We start from the raw sequence: 20,915 nt of genomic DNA, 5'->3' as shown, positions 1-20,915 counted from the left end.
CTTGTTTTGCACTAGTTGTAAGTTTGCAAATTCCAAACATACATGTCTTAGTCATGTATTAGTTTGTGTGAGTTTACAAAGGTTACTGTACCTCCTTCCAAAAAGTCTATTTTGAAAAGAGAGGGGGAGGTAGGGATGTGTAACCTGCAAATACCCTGTTAAGTCTTGAAGTAGCAAAATTTGAGATTTTCAAAATGTTATTTCTCAATTTTCAAAATTTTCAGCCTTTCTGTTCAAATTGCAAAATGCATGATGTGTATTCTGTTGTTTGCATTTTTGCTTTGTTCTTTGAAACAAAAGGGGGAGATGTTGCAGCCCGATTCAGGTGGGCCTGAGTGACCACCTTACAAGTTTCGTTTTCACCTTAAAAGGACATGTTTCCAGCCTCAACCAATTGGAGTCAGACCACCGCACCTGGGGCGGGGTCACTTGAGGTCATATATACCTGTGTTTTTGAATAAACTTGGGATTTGCTTTACATCACATTGGTGTGTGCAGTCCTCCCTAGGCCATGGTTGCAACACCCAGGTGTGTCTCATGGGGTCTCAGGTGAGTTTTGGGTGGTCCCAGGTGTGTTTCATGGGGTCTCAGGTGAGTTTTGGGTGGTCTCAGGTGAATTCTGGGATGCCCAAGATGTATTTGGGGTGGTTTCAGGTGTGTTTTGGGGTGCCCCAGGTGTGTTTTGGGATGCCCCAGATGTACTCTGGGTGGTCTCAGGTGTGTGTTGGGGGTCCCAGGCCCCCCCCAGGTTTGGTCCTGCCCCCACTGCACGTACCTGAAGGAAGGCCCCGCCCACACCTGCACCACCTGCCAGTGCCCCCTGGCGGCCACGCCCCCTCCCGTGATGCTTTGCGGCAGCAGCAGCTCCTGAGCAATGGGCGGTGAGTGGTTGCCATTGTGAGGCTGAGATCTGGGGGGTCTCGGGGGTGTAAAAGGGTGTTTGGGAGGGACTTGAGGGGCTTTTGGGCATCTCTGGTGGTGTCTGGGGGAAACTTGAGTGGGTTTGGGGGGATTCGAAGGGGCTCGGGAGGACCCTGAGGGGGTTTGGGGGGATTTTTAGGAGGTTTTCAGGGATTCTGAGGAGTGTTTGAGGGGTCCTGGGTATGGTTTTGGGGACCCCCAGTGGGTTTTGGAGGTTCCTGAAGTGGTTTGGGGGTCCTTGAGAGAGCTTTTGGGTTGGTGGTTTGGGGTCCCAGAGTGGGTTGGGAAGGATCCTGGGGGGTCGAGGGGTGATTTGAGAGGGTTTGGGGGGGACTGGTAGGATTTTCAGGAGGTTTTTTGGGCTCTTTGCAGGGTTTGAAGGGTTTTAGGGGTCCTGGGCACCTTGAGTGGGTTTGGGTGGTCTCAGGTGGGATTTGGGGGGTCCCTGAGCGGGTCTGAGGGGGATCCCTCCATTCCAGGCCCCCTCCTGACCCCCCTTCTCCCCCCAGGCTGCCGAATCCCAGGGGCTGCCCCCAGAGGCAACATGCCCTGCTGCACATGGCCACAAACGCCCAAACGAGGCAAGGCAGGGCAGCTGAGAGCCCCTCCTGGGCACAACACACAGGGCTGAGCCCAGGGCTGCTCCTGCACAACGTGCCAACAACCCAACCTGTGCCCCCTCCACCTCACGCTGCTTCCCTTTGGGACACAACTTCATCTCCCAGCTTGGAACAGCTTCACGCTCACCTGCCCAGGGACCTGCACCTTGCTGGGCCTCAGAGTAATTCTAGAGCTAAAGCGGTGAGAGACATCAGCTCAGCTCAGCTAATACATGCCAGCACTCATCCCCGGCCCAGCCAGTGCCTCCTCCTGCCCGGCCCGGCCTCCCCAGCCAACACTCTGTGCCCCAAGCACGACGCTCCCAGCTGCAGCTGGCACCCTGCAGCACAGTCCCTGGCACCAGGCTGGAGCCATCGCCACTGCTGGGAAGACAAAACCCATCCCCAGCTGCCTTGGGGGCTGTTCCTGCAGGAATGGCTCAGCTGGGCTGGGCTCAGCCAGGCTGGGATCCAAGTGATGATCCTCAGCTGTCACCTTGCCCTAGCCCAGCCCCACAGTTCTCGCCCACACGGTTCCCCAGCAGTGCCAGGCTCAGGGCAGCAGCTCTGCCGTCAAGTCCCTGTGCAGAACCACCTTCCAAAAGCCCCGGCCTGGGGCTGCTGTGCTGGCGGCTCAGGGGCTGCGGCACCAGCAGCATCTGTGCCCCTCAGGGCTACAACCACACACAGACTGTGATGTCACAACCAACAGAACCCGCTCTCAGAAGCGGCCAAGGAACAGCATCTTTCCTGCTGCTGCAAGGACAAAGTCACAAGGAAAGGAGGACACCAGCTCCTTCCTCAGTCCCACCAATTTACAACTAAAGAATTCCAGCCATACCCATTCCAAAGGAGCCACAGCCACACGACCTGGAAGCAAGCCCAAGGCACACACTGGCTGGCACCTTTCAAATGCACTTGTTCAGGCCACACCTTCTGCAAGACAATGGCCCAACTGCTTGGCCACGTCATGGCTTCCTAAGAGGTCCTGAAAAAATCCCAGAATTGGAAAATGCTCCAAGTGCAGCAGGACCTCCTCATCACCTGTGGGAAGGAAGGGCTTTGTCACCTTCCCAAACAACAGAGCTGTCCAGACCTTTTCAGGGCAGAAAGAGGGAGGCTGACCCCTTTCCATTATTTCATGGCCATGCAGGAGCTTCGGTTTTCCCCACTGTCTCCTCCCAGCTGCTCAGGGCTCTCTGGCTGTTTGTTCACTCACTGTAAGAAAGGGGCAGTTGGGAAACACAGAGAGTGTCTCAAAGGATACCAGCAAGGGGCTGGGGACGAGCACATTCGTAACTGTCGAGCTGGCGACACCCACCCACCGTGTGACCCATGGGACACTCGTCACTGGGGGGCTGTGGAGCAGCACCCACTGTAGGACACATGTGACCCTACACCATGGGGAAAGGGACAGGGAACACCCTCACCTTCCCTGAAAGCCTCTGACACCTCTGGGATACCCCTCTGACACTCACCCACTGTGCCACCTCCTCTCTGCAGTGACCTGGGGCTCAGGGGCTTTTCCTCGTCCAAATCTGATGATCCTTGTGTCTTCCATGATGCAGAGTGGTGGGGAATGGAAAAAATAATAGATTAGGAACAACAAAAGAACATTCAAATGCCCACAGAAAATATGGCACCAAATGCTAGTCCCAGGTTTCACAGAGCACAAAAGGATCCCAACTAAGAAGTGCCCCTGGCCCCCTCCCCTTCCCAGCCCACGGATCGGTCCCTCGGCACTGACAGGTGCCCAGCACAGCCCCAGGGAGCTGCGTGTCCCTGCACACACAACGCACCAGCACTTTCCCAGCTGGCTGCACACTTGGCTGCACTTCCAAACCCACGGCAACAGGGACCTTGCCCGCACTTGCCTCACCCCAAACCTCACCTGCCACGCCCCACTGGCAGCTGCAGCGCTGGGCACTCTCCCAAATGCTGGGGCACCACTCTGGGCCAGCCCAAATGTCCTGCACTGCCTCAGACACCTGGCAGGAGCACACAACATTCTGGGGTTAGGCCAAGGCTCACAGCAGCTGCCAGTTCCCTCCTGCCCACTCCCACTGGCAGCTGCCCCAGCCCAGCTGCACACGCACCCCAGCGCCTGCTCGGCACCTGCACAGCTCTGCCAGCAGGGACACCCCGAGGCAACATGCCCTGCTGCACATGGCCACAAACGCCCAAACGAGGCAAGGCAGGGCAGCTGAGAGCCCCTCCTGGGCACAACACACAGGGCTGAGCCCAGGGCTGCTCCTGCACAACGTGCCAACAACCCAACCTGTGCCCCCTCCACCTCACGCTGCTTCCCTTTGGGACACAACTTCATCTCCCAGCTTGGAACAGCTTCACGCTCACCTGCCCAGGGACCTGCACCTTGCTGGGCCTCAGAGTAATTCTAGAGCTAAAGCGGTGAGAGACATCAGCTCAGCTCAGCTAATACATGCCAGCACTCATCCCCGGCCCAGCCAGTGCCTCCTCCTGCCCGGCCCGGCCTCCCCAGCCAACACTCTGTGCCCCAAGCACGACGCTCCCAGCTGCAGCTGTGCCCGCCGGGATCCGTGCCCGGCGAGGTCCTTGCCCAGTCGGGTCCGTGCCCAGCGGGGTCCGTGCCCGGGGGTCCCGCCGCTGCCGCCCCAGCGCCCGCCGGACACGGGCCCTTTCCCGAGCCATACCCGGCACAGCAGAGGGGGAGGTCCCGGCGGAGCTGTGGCAGCCGCGTCCGCCATGCCCGCCCCGGCCGAGCGGAGGCCGAGACCCCTCGTGGGGCTGCACAGACCCTGGCCTCGGTGCAGCTTCCCCCTCGCGGCACGGCCCGACCGGCTCCCGCCTGCTGGGATCGAGCCCCCCAGCCCCCGATCCCGCAGCACTCCCGGGAGCCCCCGGGCCAACCCCCCGCAGCACTCCCGGGACCCCCCGGGCCGAGCCCCCGCAGCACTCCCGGGACCCCCCGGGCCGAGCCTCCGCAGCACTCCCGGGACCCCCCGGGCCGAGCCTCCGCAGCACTCCCGGGACCCCCCGGGCCGAGCCTCCGCAGCACTCCCGGGACCCCCCGGGCCGAGCCTCCGCAGCACTCCCGGGACCCCCCGGGCCGAGCCCCCGCAGCACTCCCGGGAGCCCCCGGGCCAACCCCCCGCAGCACTCCCGGGACCCCCCGGGCCGAGCCTCCGCAGCACTCCCGGGACCCCCCGGGCCGAGCCTCCGCAGCACTCCCGGGACCCCCCGGGCCGAGCCTCCGCAGCGCTCCCGGGACCCCCCGGGCCGAGCCTCCGCAGCACTCCCGGGACCCCCCGGGCCGAGCCCCCGCAGCGCTCCCGGGACCCCCCGGGCCGAGCCCCCGCAGCGCTCCCGGGACCCCCCGGGCCGAGCCCCCGCAGCGCTCCCGGGACCCCCCGGGCCGAGCCCCCGCAGCGCTCCCGGGACCCTCCAGCCCCTGCCCGACCCGGCTCGGCCCGCACCGCGTGGCCGCAACTCCGCTCCCGCCCTCGGCGCCCAGGAAGTGACGTCTTGCCACGGGCAGGGCACGAGAAGCTTCCGCCGCTTCCGCCCCCAGTTCCGCCCAGCAAGCCCAGCCCAGCAAGCCCAGCCCAGCCCAGCCATCCCAGCCCAGCCATCCCAGCCCAGCAATCCCAGCCCAGCAAACCCAGCCCAGCAAACCCAGCCCCAGCCCAGCAATCCCAGCCCCAGCCCAGCAATCTCAGCCCAGCAATCCCAGCGCCAGCCCAGCAATCCCAGCGCCAGCCCAGCCCAGCCCAGCAATCCCAGCCCAGCAATCCCAGCCCAGCAATCCCAGCCCAGCAATCCCAGCGCCAGCCCAGCAATCCCAGCGCCAGCCCAGCCCAGCCCAGCAATCCCAGCCCAGCCCAGCAATCCCAGCCCAGCAAGCCCAGCCCAGCCCAGCAATCCCAGCCCCACCCCGGGAATCCCAGCCCAACCCCGGGAATCCCAGCCCAACCCAGCAATCCCAGCCCCCCCCGGGAATCCCAGCAAACCCAGCAATCCCAGCCCCAGCCCAGCAATCCCAGCCCAGCCCAGCAACCCCAGCCCAGCCCAGCTATCCCATCCCAGCCCAGCAACCCCAGCCCCACCCCGGGAATCCCAGCCCAGCCCAGCAATCCCAGCCCAGCCCAGCTATCCCAGCCCAGCCCAGCAACCCCAGCCCAGCCCAGCTATCCCAGCCCAGCCCAGCAACCCCAGCCCCACGCCGGGAATCCCAGCCCAGCCCAGCAATCCCAGCCCCAGCCCAGCTATCCCAGCCCAGCCCAGCTATCCCAGCCCCAGCCCGGGAATCCCAGCCCCAGCCCAGCAATCCCAGCCCAGCCCAGCCCAGCCCCAGCCCCAGCCCAGCAAGCCCAGCCCCAGCCCAGCAATCCCAGCCCAGCCCAGCCCAGCAAGCCCAGTCCCGCAGCCCCCGCCCCAGCCCAGCCCAGCCCAGCAAGCCCAGTCCCGCAGCCCCCGCCCCAGCCCAGCGCCCCCGACTCTCTCCGGCTCTCCCCGTCCCTCTCCCGGGCACGGCGGCTCCGATCCTGGAGCAGCTTGGCCGCCTCTGCCCTCGGGCCGGGCCGGTGCCCCGAGCGGGGGGCGGGGCTCGGGGGGGGTCACCGGGACGGGGACAAAGACCCCACTTTTGGAAAATACCTAATTCTGCCTCGCAAAGCGTTGCCTCTATTGCTGAACTCGTGTTACTGAAGAAACAGCAGGGAGTGATGGAGTCCCTTTGTTCTGGTTCAGAGTTGCCAGGGCTGAGCAATTATTGGAGACCAACGTGCCATGGATTAGAAGTGATTAATTAAGGGAACCCAGACACTGGAATAGGATGATATGGTAGAAAGCCAAGAGTTTCTTTACAAGATTTTGCCAGGACACTCATGAAAGAAAGTTGAGAAGGTCAAACTGAGGAAGAGTATGGACTGAGGGTGAAAACCAAGGGGAGCACCCCAGAACACCCTGAAACAGCCCAAAACACCCTGAAAGAACCCAAAGCACCCTGAAACACCCTGAAACAGCCCAAAACACTCTGAAATACCCCAAAACAGCCCCAAACACCCCAGGAATGGATGTCAGAAGAAGAACTCAGAAAGCTTCACCTCTGGCCATGTCTCTGTACTGCCCAAACACAAATATTTTAATCACATATTGTAATAATATGCATTGTAACCAAGTCCTGTATTTGTATAAATACCCCTATTTTGGCACCAGTGCTTGGCAGGGGGTTTGTGCAGTGGAATTGCCTCACTTCCCTGCATAGAAATAAATATCTTGCTGCCAATTGACAAAAAGTTCTCTTATCAGTTCTTTTCGAGCTTTTTGGCCTCAAGGGGCAGAGGGGACAGTCCTGTCCCCCCCGGCCGTGCCTGACCCCGTGTGGGGGTTCAGCCCCTGCCCTGGGCCGGGTTCAGCCGCCTTCTGTCCCTGGGTCACGGATCCCTCCCGGCCCTCGGCGTTCCTGGGCTGCTTTATCCCGGGAAGCAGAGCTGGGCCCTCTCCCCCCCGGGGCACCGGGAGAGGCTCCGTGAGCAGCGGGATCTCATCTCATCCCACTGGGGGCACAGCCCGCGGTCACACCCAGAACATTCCAGGGGCACACCCAGCACCACTCCAGGGGCACACCCAGCACCATTCCAGAGGCACACCCAGCACCATTCCAGGGGCACACCCAGCACCACTCCAGGGGCACACCCAGCACCATTCCAGAGGCACACCCAGCACCACTCCAGGGGCACACCCAGCACCATTCCAGGGGCACACCCAGAACATTCCAGAGGCACACCCAGCACATTCCAGAGGCACACCCAGCACCATTCCAGAGGCACACCCGGCACATTCCAGAGGCACACCCAGCACCATTCCAGGGGCACACTCAGCACCATTCCAAAGGCACACCCAGCACCATTCCAGAGACACACCCAGAACCATTCCAGAGGCACACCCGGCACATTCTAGAGGCACACCCAGCACCATTCCAGGGGCACACCCGGCACATTCCAGAGACACACCCAGCACCATTCCAGGGGCACACCCAGCACCATTCCAGGGACACAGCCAGCACATTCCACAGGTGGGGGCGGGATCTGCAGGCAAAGCTGCTGGCAGAGACCCCCAGGGTCACCCTGAAACAGGATGGGGAATCCAAGGGGTCCCTGTGCCCAGGAAAGGGATTTGTTGGATGGGGACGCTCGGGTTGGGAGATGCCAAAGTGACTGAGGGAGCGCAGGGTGGGGGGGAAAAAGGGGAATCCTTGGGAATTCCCCAGTATCTCCTCTGAGACCCCTCCTGGAACCCCCTGGGACATCCCGGGATGCCCCTGCAGGAAGCGCTGGCAGTGGGGACTGGGCAGACAAGGAGATTTGGGGGTCTGGGGCATCCCAGTGTCAAGGAAAGAGCAGAACTGGGACTTCAGTGGGTCCTGGCATCAAGGAAAGGAGGGTCTGAGGATGAGGTGACCTGGCATGGCTGGGAACAGGAGTCCAGGGTTCCCCAGGATCACGGAACAGAGGAATCCGGGGGCTGGGAAAGGCAGAATGGCCAGGAAAGCGGGGACAGGAGGATCCTGGAGTCAAAGAAAAGGGGATCTGGAGGCTGGAAAATCCAGAATGACCAGAAAAGGGGGTCTCAGTGCTCAGGAAAAGGGGGTAAAGGGGGACACCGAAATTATTAGGGAAGAGAAGGAGCAAACAAATGGGATGAGGTTCCAAATTGCCGATTTCAAGAGCCAGGAGGGCAGGGAGAGGACAGGGAAGTGTCCCCTGGGAAACGGATCCTGGAGTGGATCTGCTGGTCAGGGCCGAAGTGGGAACTGGGAATAAGGATTTTGGGAGGGCAGGGCAGCAGGTTGTCTTATGTTTTCTGTGGGAATAATTCCCTGTGCTGTCCTTGCACCAGGCAGTTACATTACGATACATGACATTAGTCGGAGAGATGTCCTGACCTTTTATTCTACCAGGTGTATCTAAAGCACAGTTAGTGCACGTACTACAGTTAAACCTGACACAAAAGTCCATTTTTACGGACCCAAAAGATCAAGTTCTTGGGGTTCTATTGTAGCAACTTTCTGTACTAGAATAGCTGCGGAAGGTTTGTTTGCATTTGATTTCCACTCAAGCACTCAGTGTCCAGAACAGGTGTGAGTAGCCCGTTCTTGAGCCAGTCCCATATCCGCAGTCTGCTGTCATCTCACAAATTTGTCTGCATCTGTGGGAATGCCCACTAAACATGTCTGAGATGGGTCTGTAGGAGTTGCTGTAAACAGGCAAATGCTATCTTGACCCATGGCATTTGCTAAGGTAACCCAAATGTTGTGTTCTGGCTAGACCACGAACTCCTCTACTGTCCTCACCATCAGGATGCTGCAGGTGACAATGCAGGTTTGACACAGCGTGCTGGAAGCCATCGCGGTCCAGAATCTGTGGAAACACAAGCATACCCTCGTCCCCAAGTTATTAGTGGAAAAGGACCTTTGCAATCTCCTGATTCTAAATCCTTTTTTTCCCCCTGTGCCTTGGTGGGCTCTCCACTGGGGGTCTGTGTGGCTGCTGAACTAAAATGCCAAAATCATGGAAGGTCCATCAGAACTACCACACTGTACAAAATTTAAAACATACAATGCTTTAGCTAACTTTTCCGATGATTGTACTAATTCCCCCTTTTTCTGGTTAAGAAGCATGTCTTTTAAGATTTGATGAGCATGTTCAACAATGGCTTGTCCATTAGGATTATGGGGAATCCCAGTACTGTGATGAACACTCCAGTCCTGTAAGAAAGACTGGACACTTGAAGAAACATAGGCAGGACCATTATCAGTTTGAATTCTTTGTGATACACCTAAGTAAGGAAAAGTGGCAGTGTACATCTCGAGCTTTTTCACCTGTGTGGGCTGAGGCAAATATTGCACCTGAAAAAGTATCGATAGAAACATGCACATACTTAAAAACACCAAAGGAGGGGACGTGTAACATCAGAGTGCCACAATTCTAGGGCTACAAGACCTCAGGGATTAACCCTGAGAGCAGGTGCTCCAGATGCAATGCCTTGACAGTCTGGATAGGCAGTAAGAATATCTCTTGCCTGTGATTCTTTAATTTTGATTTGGCGTACCAGTGCTTTAGTATTTTGATGAAAAAATGTGAGGGACAATCAGGGTTGTCAATAAAGGGAGGGTTTAACTATTTCAGCAGCTGATGCCAAAGAATCAGCAAGGGCATTTCCTCTTGCAACAAAGCCAGGGAGTTGTGTATGGGATCTAACATGCATCACAAAAAATTGACAAGGACACTGTTTTAATTCTGTTTGAAGCTGTTGAACAATTTTGTCAATGGAGATTGGACAACATGTTTCAAGTAAGGAGCACCCAAGTGGGGTAAGAAACATGCAATGGAATCAGAATCACTTACAGCATTTATCGGACAAGTAGACCATGTTTCAAAAGCCCAAACTACAGCAATAAGTTCAACAATTTGAGGTGACCTGTTTGCATGGAGAACTTCAGAACACCACTTGTCATTTTCTTTCCATGCTATGGCAGCTTTTCCTGTCTCCCTGGAGCCATCTGTGAAAACTGTTTGAGCCTGGAGTGGTAAAGGGCCTGCATTTTGGTTCTTGTTGGATCTGAAAATCTAAATGTAACAATTTCTCTTTCGGTACCTGATGAACAATTTGTCCTGAAAAACTCACAACAGCACACTGAAAATCATCAGAGGAACAATAAAATTTCTTTAACACAAACGTCATCTCTGTGGACTTCTGTTTAGGCTGGTGCCACACAGTTGCTGTGCTAGTGGGAATCATTAAATTGGGAAGTAAACAGATCTCCCATTTGAGGCTCTCATGATTGGCCATTATTATTAAATAAAGCCAGAAAAACACAATTCCAAATAGGATGGGTTAAAGCACATGCCAAGGATAACAAGCCAGCCAGAAACTGGAACCCAAAGGTTAAGTAAAATCAGGGAGATAAAGACAGAGTACTCCTTAAATCAGGAATTATGTCAATTAGGAGAATGGTTACATCAGAAATGAGGTCGCACTGGCCCTTTATTTAGCTGCATGGAGCAAACCAGGAAATCTTGTGAAACTGTTCTTACAGAATGTCCTCAGGGGAGACTAAAATGACATTGAGACCACCCTGTTAAAGCCCCAGCCCTACACATCAGGAAAGGAAAAGCTTTATGGTGTCCACAGCAAATGAATTCCATGGGGCCCCTCAGCAGGGCATGATCCACCCTCCCAGGGGGAGAAGGAGCCTCTGGGCTGCTCACAGCAACCAAATGGCCAAAGGACAATGGTCAGAGCACAGCACAGGCACTGTTATCTTGGTTCTCAGGTCTACCTCCCCCTGACCACCCCATCCAAAGGAATAATGGCTCACATTTCTCCTGTAAGGAGGTACAAGGATGGGCCAAACAGGAAGGAATTAAATGGAAATTGCACACCCTATATTATTCCTAGTCAAATGGGATCATAGAAAGTGTCAATTGGCCTATTGAAGGAAAGCCTTAAACCTCGCTGATTGGGTGGAATGCTCTCTTAGTTTAGAGGAAAACTGAAGTGTCTGTCTGGACTAGGAATGGGGCCTCTTTCCCCAAAACCACACAGCCTTTAAAATGAAAAGGCTTTAATCAGGAAATTAATAGAAAAGAATAACATGAGCCAGTGTGTGCCCAGGTGGCCAAGAAGGTCACAGGCATCCTGGCCTGGATCAGCAACACTGTGGCCAGCAGGACCAGAAAAGTGATTCTGCCCCAGTACTTGGCACTGTCCAGTTCTGGGCTCCTCAGTTTAGGAAAGATGTGGAGGTGCTGGAATGTGTCTAGAGAAGGGCAACAAGGCTGGTGAAGGGTCTGGAGCACAAGTCCTATGAGGAGCAACTGAGGGAGCTGGAGAGGGACTTTGGACAAGGGCCTAGAGGGACAGGACAAGGGGGAATGGCTTCCCACTGCCAGAGGGCACGGTTGGATGGGATATTGGAAAGGAATTCTGGGCTGTGAGGGTGGTGAGGGCTTGGCATTGGTTGCCCAGTTCCATGATTGAATGATCCAGGGTAAGAGGAACAGGGTTGGTTATTTCCAGCCAGGAGCCCCAGGCTCTGCCCCGCTCCTGCTGCCTTTCATGGCATCATGGAATCATTGAGGTTGGAGAGGACGTGCAAGATCAACAAGTTCACTTGTAACTAATCAACTTTTCAGCCCAAACCAGAAAGCAGCTCCCCAGTTTCACATCCACACTCTGCTGCAGTAAAAGGCCTGATTCACAGGAATGCAGCAGCAACCGCCCCACGGCCCCTCTGAAAGGGGAAGCAGCAGCCGCGGAGAGTCGGGGCTGGAGAAGCAGAGGGGCTGCGCGGGAGCTCCGGGCACGGAGGGACACGGTAGGACCCTGGGGCTGAGCTGCGGGCTGGGAGCCGGGATCGGCACGGAGCGGGATCTTGTTTGTCTTGTGCTGCCCATTGCGTGGGTTTGCTGTGGCTGGAGAGATGGCAGGGAAGCAGAAGAGGTGTCTGGGGGCAGCGGGCGGGTAGTCTGTGCTCCGAGTGTGGCTGCAGGAACGCGCCTCTGCTCGCAGGCGCTCGGAGGGAGCTCGGGGTGTGCGCTGCGGGGGCTGAGCGGGGAGGGTGGGAAGGAGGCGGAAGGTGGGAGCGGGAGTGGGAGGGAGGAGGAGGTTCGGGGGGACTCAGGGGCAGAGTGGTGTCTGCAGAGGGGCAAAGCTTGGCCCAGACCTGGCAGCGGGGCTGGCTGGGGACCGATCCCTTGTGGAGCCCCTTCCCGTTCCACCCCATGTCCGGCTGGAAAGGCTCCGGTAGGCGGCACCCATCCTGCCCCCCCCCCGAGCACCAGGAGCCCCGCGCAGGGTGCGGGGGCTGCGCTGCCCTGCAGGCAGGAGCGGGGGGTGCTGGGGCCGTCCTGGGGCTGGTGGTGCTGCCTGTGCCCCGCGCTGCTCCTCAGGGAGCAGGGCAGCTCCGGGAGGATGAGGGGCACTCCTCGCACATCCTGCAGTTGCCTTCCCGAGCAGCTGCCCCGCACCCCGAGGCGCTGCTGCCCCGGGAGCAGCTGCACACCAGCCGCCGAGAGGAATCAGTGAGTGAACTCATTCCTTTGCTTTGCTAGCATTCGCCCCTTATCTTGACTCAGCTGTTTCTGCTGCTTCTGCTTTTCCCTTTCTCTCCCTCGTGCCACTCGGAGATGCTGATGGAGAGTCAGTGCCTGGTGGGATCCAAACCCAGCGCTGCTTCTCCCCTACCTCCGAGGGCTGGAGCTTCACCTCCAGCAGCAGATGCACATGTGGGCAGTGGAAGGACAGGGCATGTGGTGCCACATGGTCAGAGCTGTCCCCCCAGGCTCTCCCACTTCCAGATCTTGTCTCATGACTGGGGAGCGCAGATATTCCCTGAACAGCCTGTATCTGTGGAGTTGGGGCTGTTCCACAGCTCTCCAGGCTTTGCTCTCCCAAAGCACCCTACTCCCCATCCTTTGCCCTGCTCTCCATCCTTCTGTGTCTTCTCCCCTCAGCAAAGCAGGCATGAGCCCCACACTCTCCTTTGCTGCTGATGCTGCATGGTGGCAGGAGCCAAGGGCTGAGAGGTGGGCACAGAGCTGGGCACTGGCAGGATCCCTGTGTTCTCTTCTCGGGCTAAACACTCCCAGCTCTCCCAGCCTTGGTCCAGAGCAAAGAGGCTTCAGCCTTTGGAGCATTTCTATGGCCTCCTCTGGACTCACTCTAGCAGCTCCCCATCCTCCTGCTTTTGGACCCCAGAGCTGGAGGCAGCTCTGCAGATTGGGTCTCACCTGAGTGGGGCAGAGGAGCCGAATCCTCCCCTATCCTGCTGTGGGATCAGCCCAGCACACTGGGCCAGGTCATGTCCAGCCTCTCCTCCAGCAGCTCCCCCAGGTCCTTCTCTCCAGGGCTGCACTGCATTCATTCTCCTTCCAGCTTGTGTTTGTGCCTGGAGTTGTCCCAAGCCAGGGGCAGCCCCTGCACTTGACCTTGTTGACCTTCATGGGGTTCACACTGTCCAACCTCTCCAGTATGTTCAGGTTCCTTTTGCAGAGGTACAAGGATTTCAGTGCCAGGTGAAACCCTGCTCTGGTCACCCCAAAAATGCCCTGATGAGTCTTTGCTGACTGGGCAATCCCCACTGGAGGAGAAGTGTTGGCCTCCACTGCTGCCTGGAATGAATCCTCCACATTGATGAGTTGCCAAATCCTCACGGCTTTTAGGATATTGGGCCTTTCCTTCCCGGTGCTCTTCCTCCTGAATTCTCAAGGTGGTTTCCATCTTCTCCATCTCCCCACCATGTCCCTCAGTCTTGTGGAGTTCTGGTGCTGTTGCCTGAGCTGGGGACTTTGGCTGCCCGTGTCCTCTGGGATGTCAAGGCTTGGACCAAGAGGAGCATCTTGTGTGAGGTGAGTGAGGTGACTCAGAGCTGACGGCCATTGCACAGCCTGTCTAAATCTGCACTGTCTGGAGAGGGAAAGTGTCTTGGGTTGAGCTGGCAAAATGCCAACTGTCCAGGACAGAGTGAAAAGTGTTCCTTCCCCCCCAACCAGCCAAGGGAAAAAGAAGAGGGAGAGGAAAAAAAAACCCTCAAACCAGGTGTATGCTGAAACTAACTACATGTATTTATACAGAAAGGAGAAAATTAAGAGAAAACTACAATATAACACACACTTACACAAGTTATGTATAACAAGAAACAACTTCTCACTCCCCAGTTAATACAAAGCCCATTACTCTAGATTCATAAGCACTCTAAAAGACACCTAGCAAGAAAGAGAAAGTATAACAACAAAATATTTCTACTTCCCTGAATTCAAACAAAATGCAAGCAGAGGCAGCAGGGGCAGGCGCAAGGCCTACTCCAAGACAAAAGCTGGATCACGTCCGGCTTGTACCTCGGCCATGGCTGAACTGACTAAGTCACTCCTACACACTGGATTTTACACCCTTTGAGATGATGTTGTATGGTATGGAATACAATATTATTGGCTGGAAGAAGTCAGCTGTTAGCTAGCTCCGCCCAGCTTAAATCAGCTGACAATCCCAGGCCTAGCTGACCTTTAAAACCTGAATTTAGGCCCACCTGGCCAAACCCATAACAGAAAGCTGACCCTCATGGCTCTGTTAGGGTTCAGGAGCCCAGCCCCAAGCCCTGAGATCAATCCCTATATTGGTGAGAGCCTTATGTCTCTGGTGGGATGGGAGCTGAGTGCAGAGGAAGGTTTTGTGCACGGGATAAATCTCTCCAGTATGCAAGTGAACTGAAACAGAAACACTCCTTAGGTTTGTGTGCCAGAGGTGTAAGGGCAGATGTTCAGTGAGAGCACCAGTGCTGTTCAGGGGAGAATCATGGAATGTACAAATGGCCTTAGTGGGAAGGGACCCACAAGGATCATGGGAGAGACAGGATCAAAAGTTTTACTGAAATCAAAAAAGATTCCAGTAACTGGCTTTCTTTGATCAACTATGTGGCTTAAGATGTCATAAATGGAAATTCAGTTTGATGAGCAGCACTTTCCCCTCATGAGCCCCTGTTGGTTGTGATGAATGAATGCCTTGTCCTTCAGGTTTTTTTCAATAACTTCCAGAATAATCTCCAGAATTTTATCAGCGTCTGAATGGAGATGGACTGGTCTGTAATATTCTAGGGTCATTCTTCTTGCCCAACTTGCACATTCAGTGTTTGTTACTCCAAACCTCCTTAACAGCACTGTAGCAGTCAGGAGCCAGCACTCTTCATTACAGTCTCAGATGCAGAGGGAAAATCTCCACCGAAATCCTATATCCTGGGTACAGTAGATGCTCCTGTTAATATACTGTGGTTTGCATACATATACATTGATTTTTCCATTTTCCCCAAAGTCATTAACATGTTTTGCCTCCATTGCCACATGCATTTTCCTGCTCTAGGGGTGCCTCTGGTGGTCCCGAGTGACCCCAAAGTTAAACCCAACCACTTGATGAACTTGATATTACTTCCCAAATGTGGAGAATTGACATAACCCCTCTGGTTAATTATTTTGCAAGACCCTTGATCAATGAAGTATAGTAGTTTCTTGTTCCTCTTCTTGGTTAATGTTTAACATGATGCTACAAAATAAGCCTTGTGCAGTTCTAGAGTAGTGATTTTGCAGAATAAGCTGTGGGTTTTCCACATCAGATGAGCAAGCGGTTCTTTATCAGGCAACATTTCCCTCCTTTGATGCTTTTGGAGCTTCTTTTCCCCTCAATCCTTCATAAGCCTCACTTTGCTTCTTTACTACCATTATATATGTTCCTTGTGTTGCAGAAGCAATTGTGGTTTTTACGCAGCGTAAAGCAAGTATCATAATTACATATATTAGTACAATCCCAATCATACTTTTTAATAGAGAGGCCAAGCAACCAGACAGAGAAAATGCAAGTCCTTTCAATATTCTGTTCAACCAATTACTTTCTAATTCTGTCCTTAATTCCCTGCTAGATGCAGCAACTGATTTTTTCCTCTCTATCTGGCCTTTCAATTTAGCGGTCACATTTGGAATGTGTACACGACAAGTGTTTTTCAACTTGAAGTAACCACATACTCCACATTCGCGTAAGAGCAATAAATCTAAAGCAAATCTGCTTTATAAGGTCACTTTAGTCATGGCTTGCAATTGTTCATAATGAGTTGTATTAACTGAAGTTTCCATTTGCAGAGTCAAATTCTGTTGGGCTAATCTGCTCCTAAAGGTAGATACTTGAAGCATAAAGATGGAATCTAAAATCCATCATACTATGATTCCCATAGGATGTCTTCAACTTTCATCATATTTAGCCTTTCCCCACAATTGTGTTCCCAAGGGTGACTCCTTCCACAGGGGACAAAATGTTAACATTCCTAGGGTCCATTGGACTCTTGATTCTCCTAAGAGCACATGTGTGGTCCACATTGCATTACTTCCCACCCATACTGTGGATCTCAATGATTTTACCATATCCTGCTGACAGTCTGCATCTCTCCAAGTCTCATTGCTTCTTAAATGAGACCAGGTATCATTAAGAAAGGTAGGATAATTCCTGCAAACACATCCTGACCTTACTTAGCCTGGGCCACAGTCACGAGCTGCTGTGCCTTAGGATTCATGCTAGTACAGTTGTATATCCAGGTACAATTCCACTTTTCCTTTATCCTTGGATCCTTTTGTCTTGACTTTATCGAATCAGGATATTTTATATGTATTTGTAAGGGGTGCTCTGGAGGCTTGCAATCCCTTCCCAATCCAGATACCACTGAACTGGCTGAATATATTCCCATTGTCTTGTTTGAAAGCTAGTCCATAATTCTGGTATTTGACATCCCCAAGGTGTATCCCTACAAACTATTGGATGAAAAATATTTCCTGGGGTTACTTCCAGAATCAGTGTTGAAATATTATTGTAATTCTCAACAGTGCTGTTTTCATGTGTTCATCGTAAGGGATGTTCTTCTTCTATCCCTGTCCAGTTTGCCTGGATATTATTTCCTTCCCACCTGTGTTCCTATGCTTTTGTCAAATTGCTGACTAAAGCTCTGCATGGTAAAGGGAACTGACCAGGTGTGCTGGTTTAAAGGTAAACCAGCAGGGGAAATGAACTCAACACAAGAGAGATAAGTCAGAGCTACAATTTAATGATAATATTACAATAAATACCCTGACACAAAGGGAAATTGCTTTCAACTCACAAAACCCAGCAGTATAACCCAGTGTCCTGGGGCACAAACCCAAAGGGGTTTGTTAGCCCTTGTGCTGAGACCCGCGTGGTCCCCCCAAGTCCAATGCAAAAGAAAGTGAAAAACCTGTTGGTGCAGGCGAGGGCTGTGGTCTGGTCGAGAGTGGCAGTTGTAGTCTGGTAGAGAGTGGTGGTCTCCTCCTGTTGAGGTCCTGCTGCTCCTATGAATCCGACGAGAGGGCCCCCAGGTCTTCTTACCCACCACTTATGCACCCTCAGGGAGCACCCAGTCCCTCCCCCAGGGTGGGGACTCACACAATGGGTGATTAACTCTGGGAGTCATGGGGTATCCCTGAACTGTTGATGGCCCATGAGCAGCCACGCCCCCCCAGGCTGGGTGTGAAGGTGCCAATGACTCCCTGGGCAGCTGCTGCTAATGGTCCATTGTCCTTGGGAAATGAATAGAGGGGGTAGAATACACAGCTTTGATCACCCGCACCCAGTCATAACTGGTCCCACATGCGGAACTAGGACACCAGGGGGACATGACTTCCCAGGAAGCACATGCACGCAAGGTGGAGGATAACCGAAAAAGCATCTATTTCCTGGTTTGAGCCAGTCTTATAGGCTTGGATAAGGGAGTGCCTTGGAAGGGAGCATAAACTTGGTAAGGATTGGGTAATACATTGGTTGGTAACCAGTAACATCCAATGAGAAAACATCTGGGGCAGGATTTGAGAACTAGGCAATGATAGGCTCAAGGGGCAGAAATGGGCAGCCTAGAAGACCAGTAGTGGCTTAGGGATCAAGGATACACAGGCAGAAGAGTTGAGTGCCCTTCCATCCACCTGGTTGTAGTAACGGGGTGGATATCATGGCCACCATGGCTTGCATCTAAAGTGAAAAATGTCGATATTTTTTGAGCTCCCAAGGGTTCGGCACGGAGTCAAAGACGTTGCCTTCACAGAAGTATCATCAGTGCTCTTATTTATTGTTTATATCACACGCACACATATCACATGCTTTCTGAGTCCACAAATAGTACAGGAAGATTATTGGTTAATGGCTAGGGTGTGCTTGCTTTACCATGCAACTGGATTGGTACTTTTCTCAAAACTATGCCCTTCTGTATCAACGTGTTTACCTGCTTCTCCTAATGCCTGCCGCATTCTATCTATAGTTTACTGCTCTTCTTGAAGCAGGCTCAGAAATGCAAGGGCCCTGTTTCCCTTTCCATGGGCTGGGTTGTGCACAAAAGCTTTTAAGTTCAAATTTCTCCCAACATGCATCTGCTAACAGGCTGCAAACGCCGTGTTCCTGGCACGCCGCTGCCCTTCCCCACCAACCCCCAGTGTCTGTGCCGCTTGCGCAGGCACAGGGAGGCTTCCAGGTGGGCATCCCGGGGGGTCCGCCGCCTGCGCCGCTCCCACGGGCGGTTGTGCCACATGCACAGGCGCGGTGATGTTCTCCAGCAGTGGCAGTTTGCCACTGTGCCGCTCCTGCGGCTCTTGCACCGCTCGCGCAGGCGCAGTGGGGTTTTCCCTGTGGCAGCTCACTGCCTGCGCTGCTCCCGCCCACTTCTGCAGGTGTGCGGAGGTTTCTCAGCAGCAGCAGTTCACCACTCGGCGCTCTCGTGGCACCGGTACTGCCCGTGTAGGTGCAGTGAGGTTTTCTACCGCTTCCACTGCAGCAGAAGGGATCAGGATAGCCCCGTGTGGGGACCATGCCGGGCAGGACTGCTCCATCTCGGGAGGGGCGGTGCCAGGGGTTCTCGGTGCTGCAACTCAATAGAAAAATCCTTCAGGGGGATAGATGGGGATGGAGAAACGTAGGGAGATACAGAACTATGGGGAGAAACTTATGCAAAATAAATGTTTAAACTTCAGGAGCTTCAGTTTCTACCCCCATGGATCCTGCTTCTTCTTTGTCTTCTTCTATCCACTGCCTGCAGCCTCGCTCCCATTGTTCATATGACGTGGGGTTCCCCACATCTTCCCTTTTCCTGTTTTCTATGGTAGTATATGCTCGAGTCAACCTGCAAGCTCAAACACAGTTTGCAAAACTCGGGGAGATACAGACAAGGAGTAGCACCATAGACAAACTTAGTAATACCAGCTTTTTAGAAAAACTTTTGAGGGGTAACCAATTGAAACGGTCATCCTCATGGATCTCTTGGACTAGAGAATAGAGCTGGTTAATGTGGGAGCAGATAGATTTAGGATGATGCAAAAAATTAAGGCAGCACACTCCTTCAAATTCTTGGCAACCATGGCTATTTATCAATAAGAGCAGATCATTAGCAGCTCTGTTTTGAAGAGTGGCCCTTTTGTTTTGTTTTGTGTCTACTAGTAATTTTTCCAAGGCTGCACTGGTTGCATTTGCTTCCTTGGCTAACCAGTATCCCACTTTTGTTAATAAATCAAGGGCATGTGTAGTGCCAATTGCAGGGATTCTCGCACTGCCCGGGATGTTTCTGCTACGGGACCAAAAATGCATGTTGGAAATGCATTGAGTGATGATGTCATGCAGGTGCTGCATTTTTGCATTGGGTTGCTGCAGGGCCAAAGGTAGTGGTGGAGCAAACTGGTTTGGAGTGGACTGTGTTATCTTAGGTGGGGAAACTACAGGTTGAATTTGTAAGTCCTTCCCAGTGTGAGGTATTTGAAGGGAAAGGGACAAACCTTGCCGTTGTCTCCATACTCTGAGGAGTTCCTTCTGCTGAGGGTATAGTGGCTTTTCAGCCCTCAAGGCTTTTTGGTTTTTTCTGGGTTGGCACTCCTTTTCATTAATTTCTTGGGGAGGCCTGCTGGGAGCGAAGCAATTAGGTTGTTTGGACTAAGAAAGGTGAGCTTTACAAAAGTGCAGGGTCCACCAATAGCCAATCTGGGGATGGTTTTCCAGACACAGAAGCCACAAATCAAAACCACTCCTGTAGGGAGAGCAACGGAGTTAGCAGGAGAATTAATCTGAAAAGTAATTTCATCCCTACACCAGAGGCTAAAATTGGAATATGCCACGTAACAGGTGATATTGTAAAGCTGTGAGGGATTGTGTTCCCCTGTATCAACAAAATAAAAACAAAGAGGGGAGAGAACAGAACTTATTATTTCTAATGCTTCAGTCCGCTGCCACTGATAACCAAATACTTTCTTAGCAGATGGAACTCCCGGAGTACATGTGAAACAGTCTGCAATGGGAATATGATACCGGTCAGGGTCATTGCACCAAGGTGTATACTGATGTTTAAACACAGCCCATTCTCCAGGTATCCACGGAATCCCTACAATGCAGGTTTTAAAAAGACTAGAAGGGTCAATGGTAGAAAGGCAAATGGTGTCCAGGTTTCAGGACTGAGGCAGGCTTTGCCAAACATTCTGATATGGAAGCATTACCCATGCTGGAAATTTTGGAGAATGCGTGGGAGGGAATTGCTGATCAGTAGTGGACCGTGCCAGGAGAAGAATTAGAATTATGAAGATGTTGTTCCTTCGTCTGTTGAGGCATCTCTCTTCCTGGTCTCAATCTGATGTCCATGATGTAGCCAGACGCATCTGGACGGGATCCACCTCGGGCCAGCCCCTGTGGAAACACAAGCATGTCCCCTCCTCCAGGTGATGGGGGGGGCGGGGGAGGGGCAGGGCCAACCCATTCTCTGGTTATAAAGTCTTTATAAGTCACTGTGGCTTTTTCATCTATAATGTTGTTAAAACTGATGCCCAAAGAGGCAGAACAAAC

The 20,915-nt window shown here is 53.7% G+C and overlaps 1 long non-coding RNA gene and 2 other non-coding genes across 3 annotated transcripts; all 3 read right to left on the bottom strand.

The window, feature by feature from the left end:
- Positions 1–1,687: 1,687 nt before the first annotated feature.
- On the bottom strand, positions 1,688–5,240 carry LOC139681786 (uncharacterized). Its single transcript, XR_011699559.1, has 2 exons — positions 4,976–5,240; positions 1,688–2,508 (listed from the first exon to the last, which is right to left on the bottom strand). It is a non-coding gene; the product is annotated as an uncharacterized lncRNA (long non-coding RNA).
- On the bottom strand, positions 1,692–1,775 carry LOC139682068 (small nucleolar RNA SNORD45). The gene has a single exon (XR_011699601.1). It is a non-coding gene; the product is annotated as a small nucleolar RNA SNORD45 (small nucleolar RNA).
- LOC139682067 (small nucleolar RNA SNORD45) lies at positions 3,899–3,982 on the bottom strand. The gene has a single exon (XR_011699600.1). It is a non-coding gene; the product is annotated as a small nucleolar RNA SNORD45 (small nucleolar RNA).
- Positions 5,241–20,915: the final 15,675 nt, after the last annotated feature.

This window comes from Pithys albifrons, chromosome 22, assembly GCF_047495875.1.
Source record: "Pithys albifrons albifrons isolate INPA30051 chromosome 22, PitAlb_v1, whole genome shotgun sequence".
NCBI lineage: Eukaryota > Metazoa > Chordata > Aves > Passeriformes > Thamnophilidae > Pithys > Pithys albifrons.
Note: the sequence above shows the minus strand (reverse complement) of the source record. Positions and strands in the feature narration are given on the sequence as shown.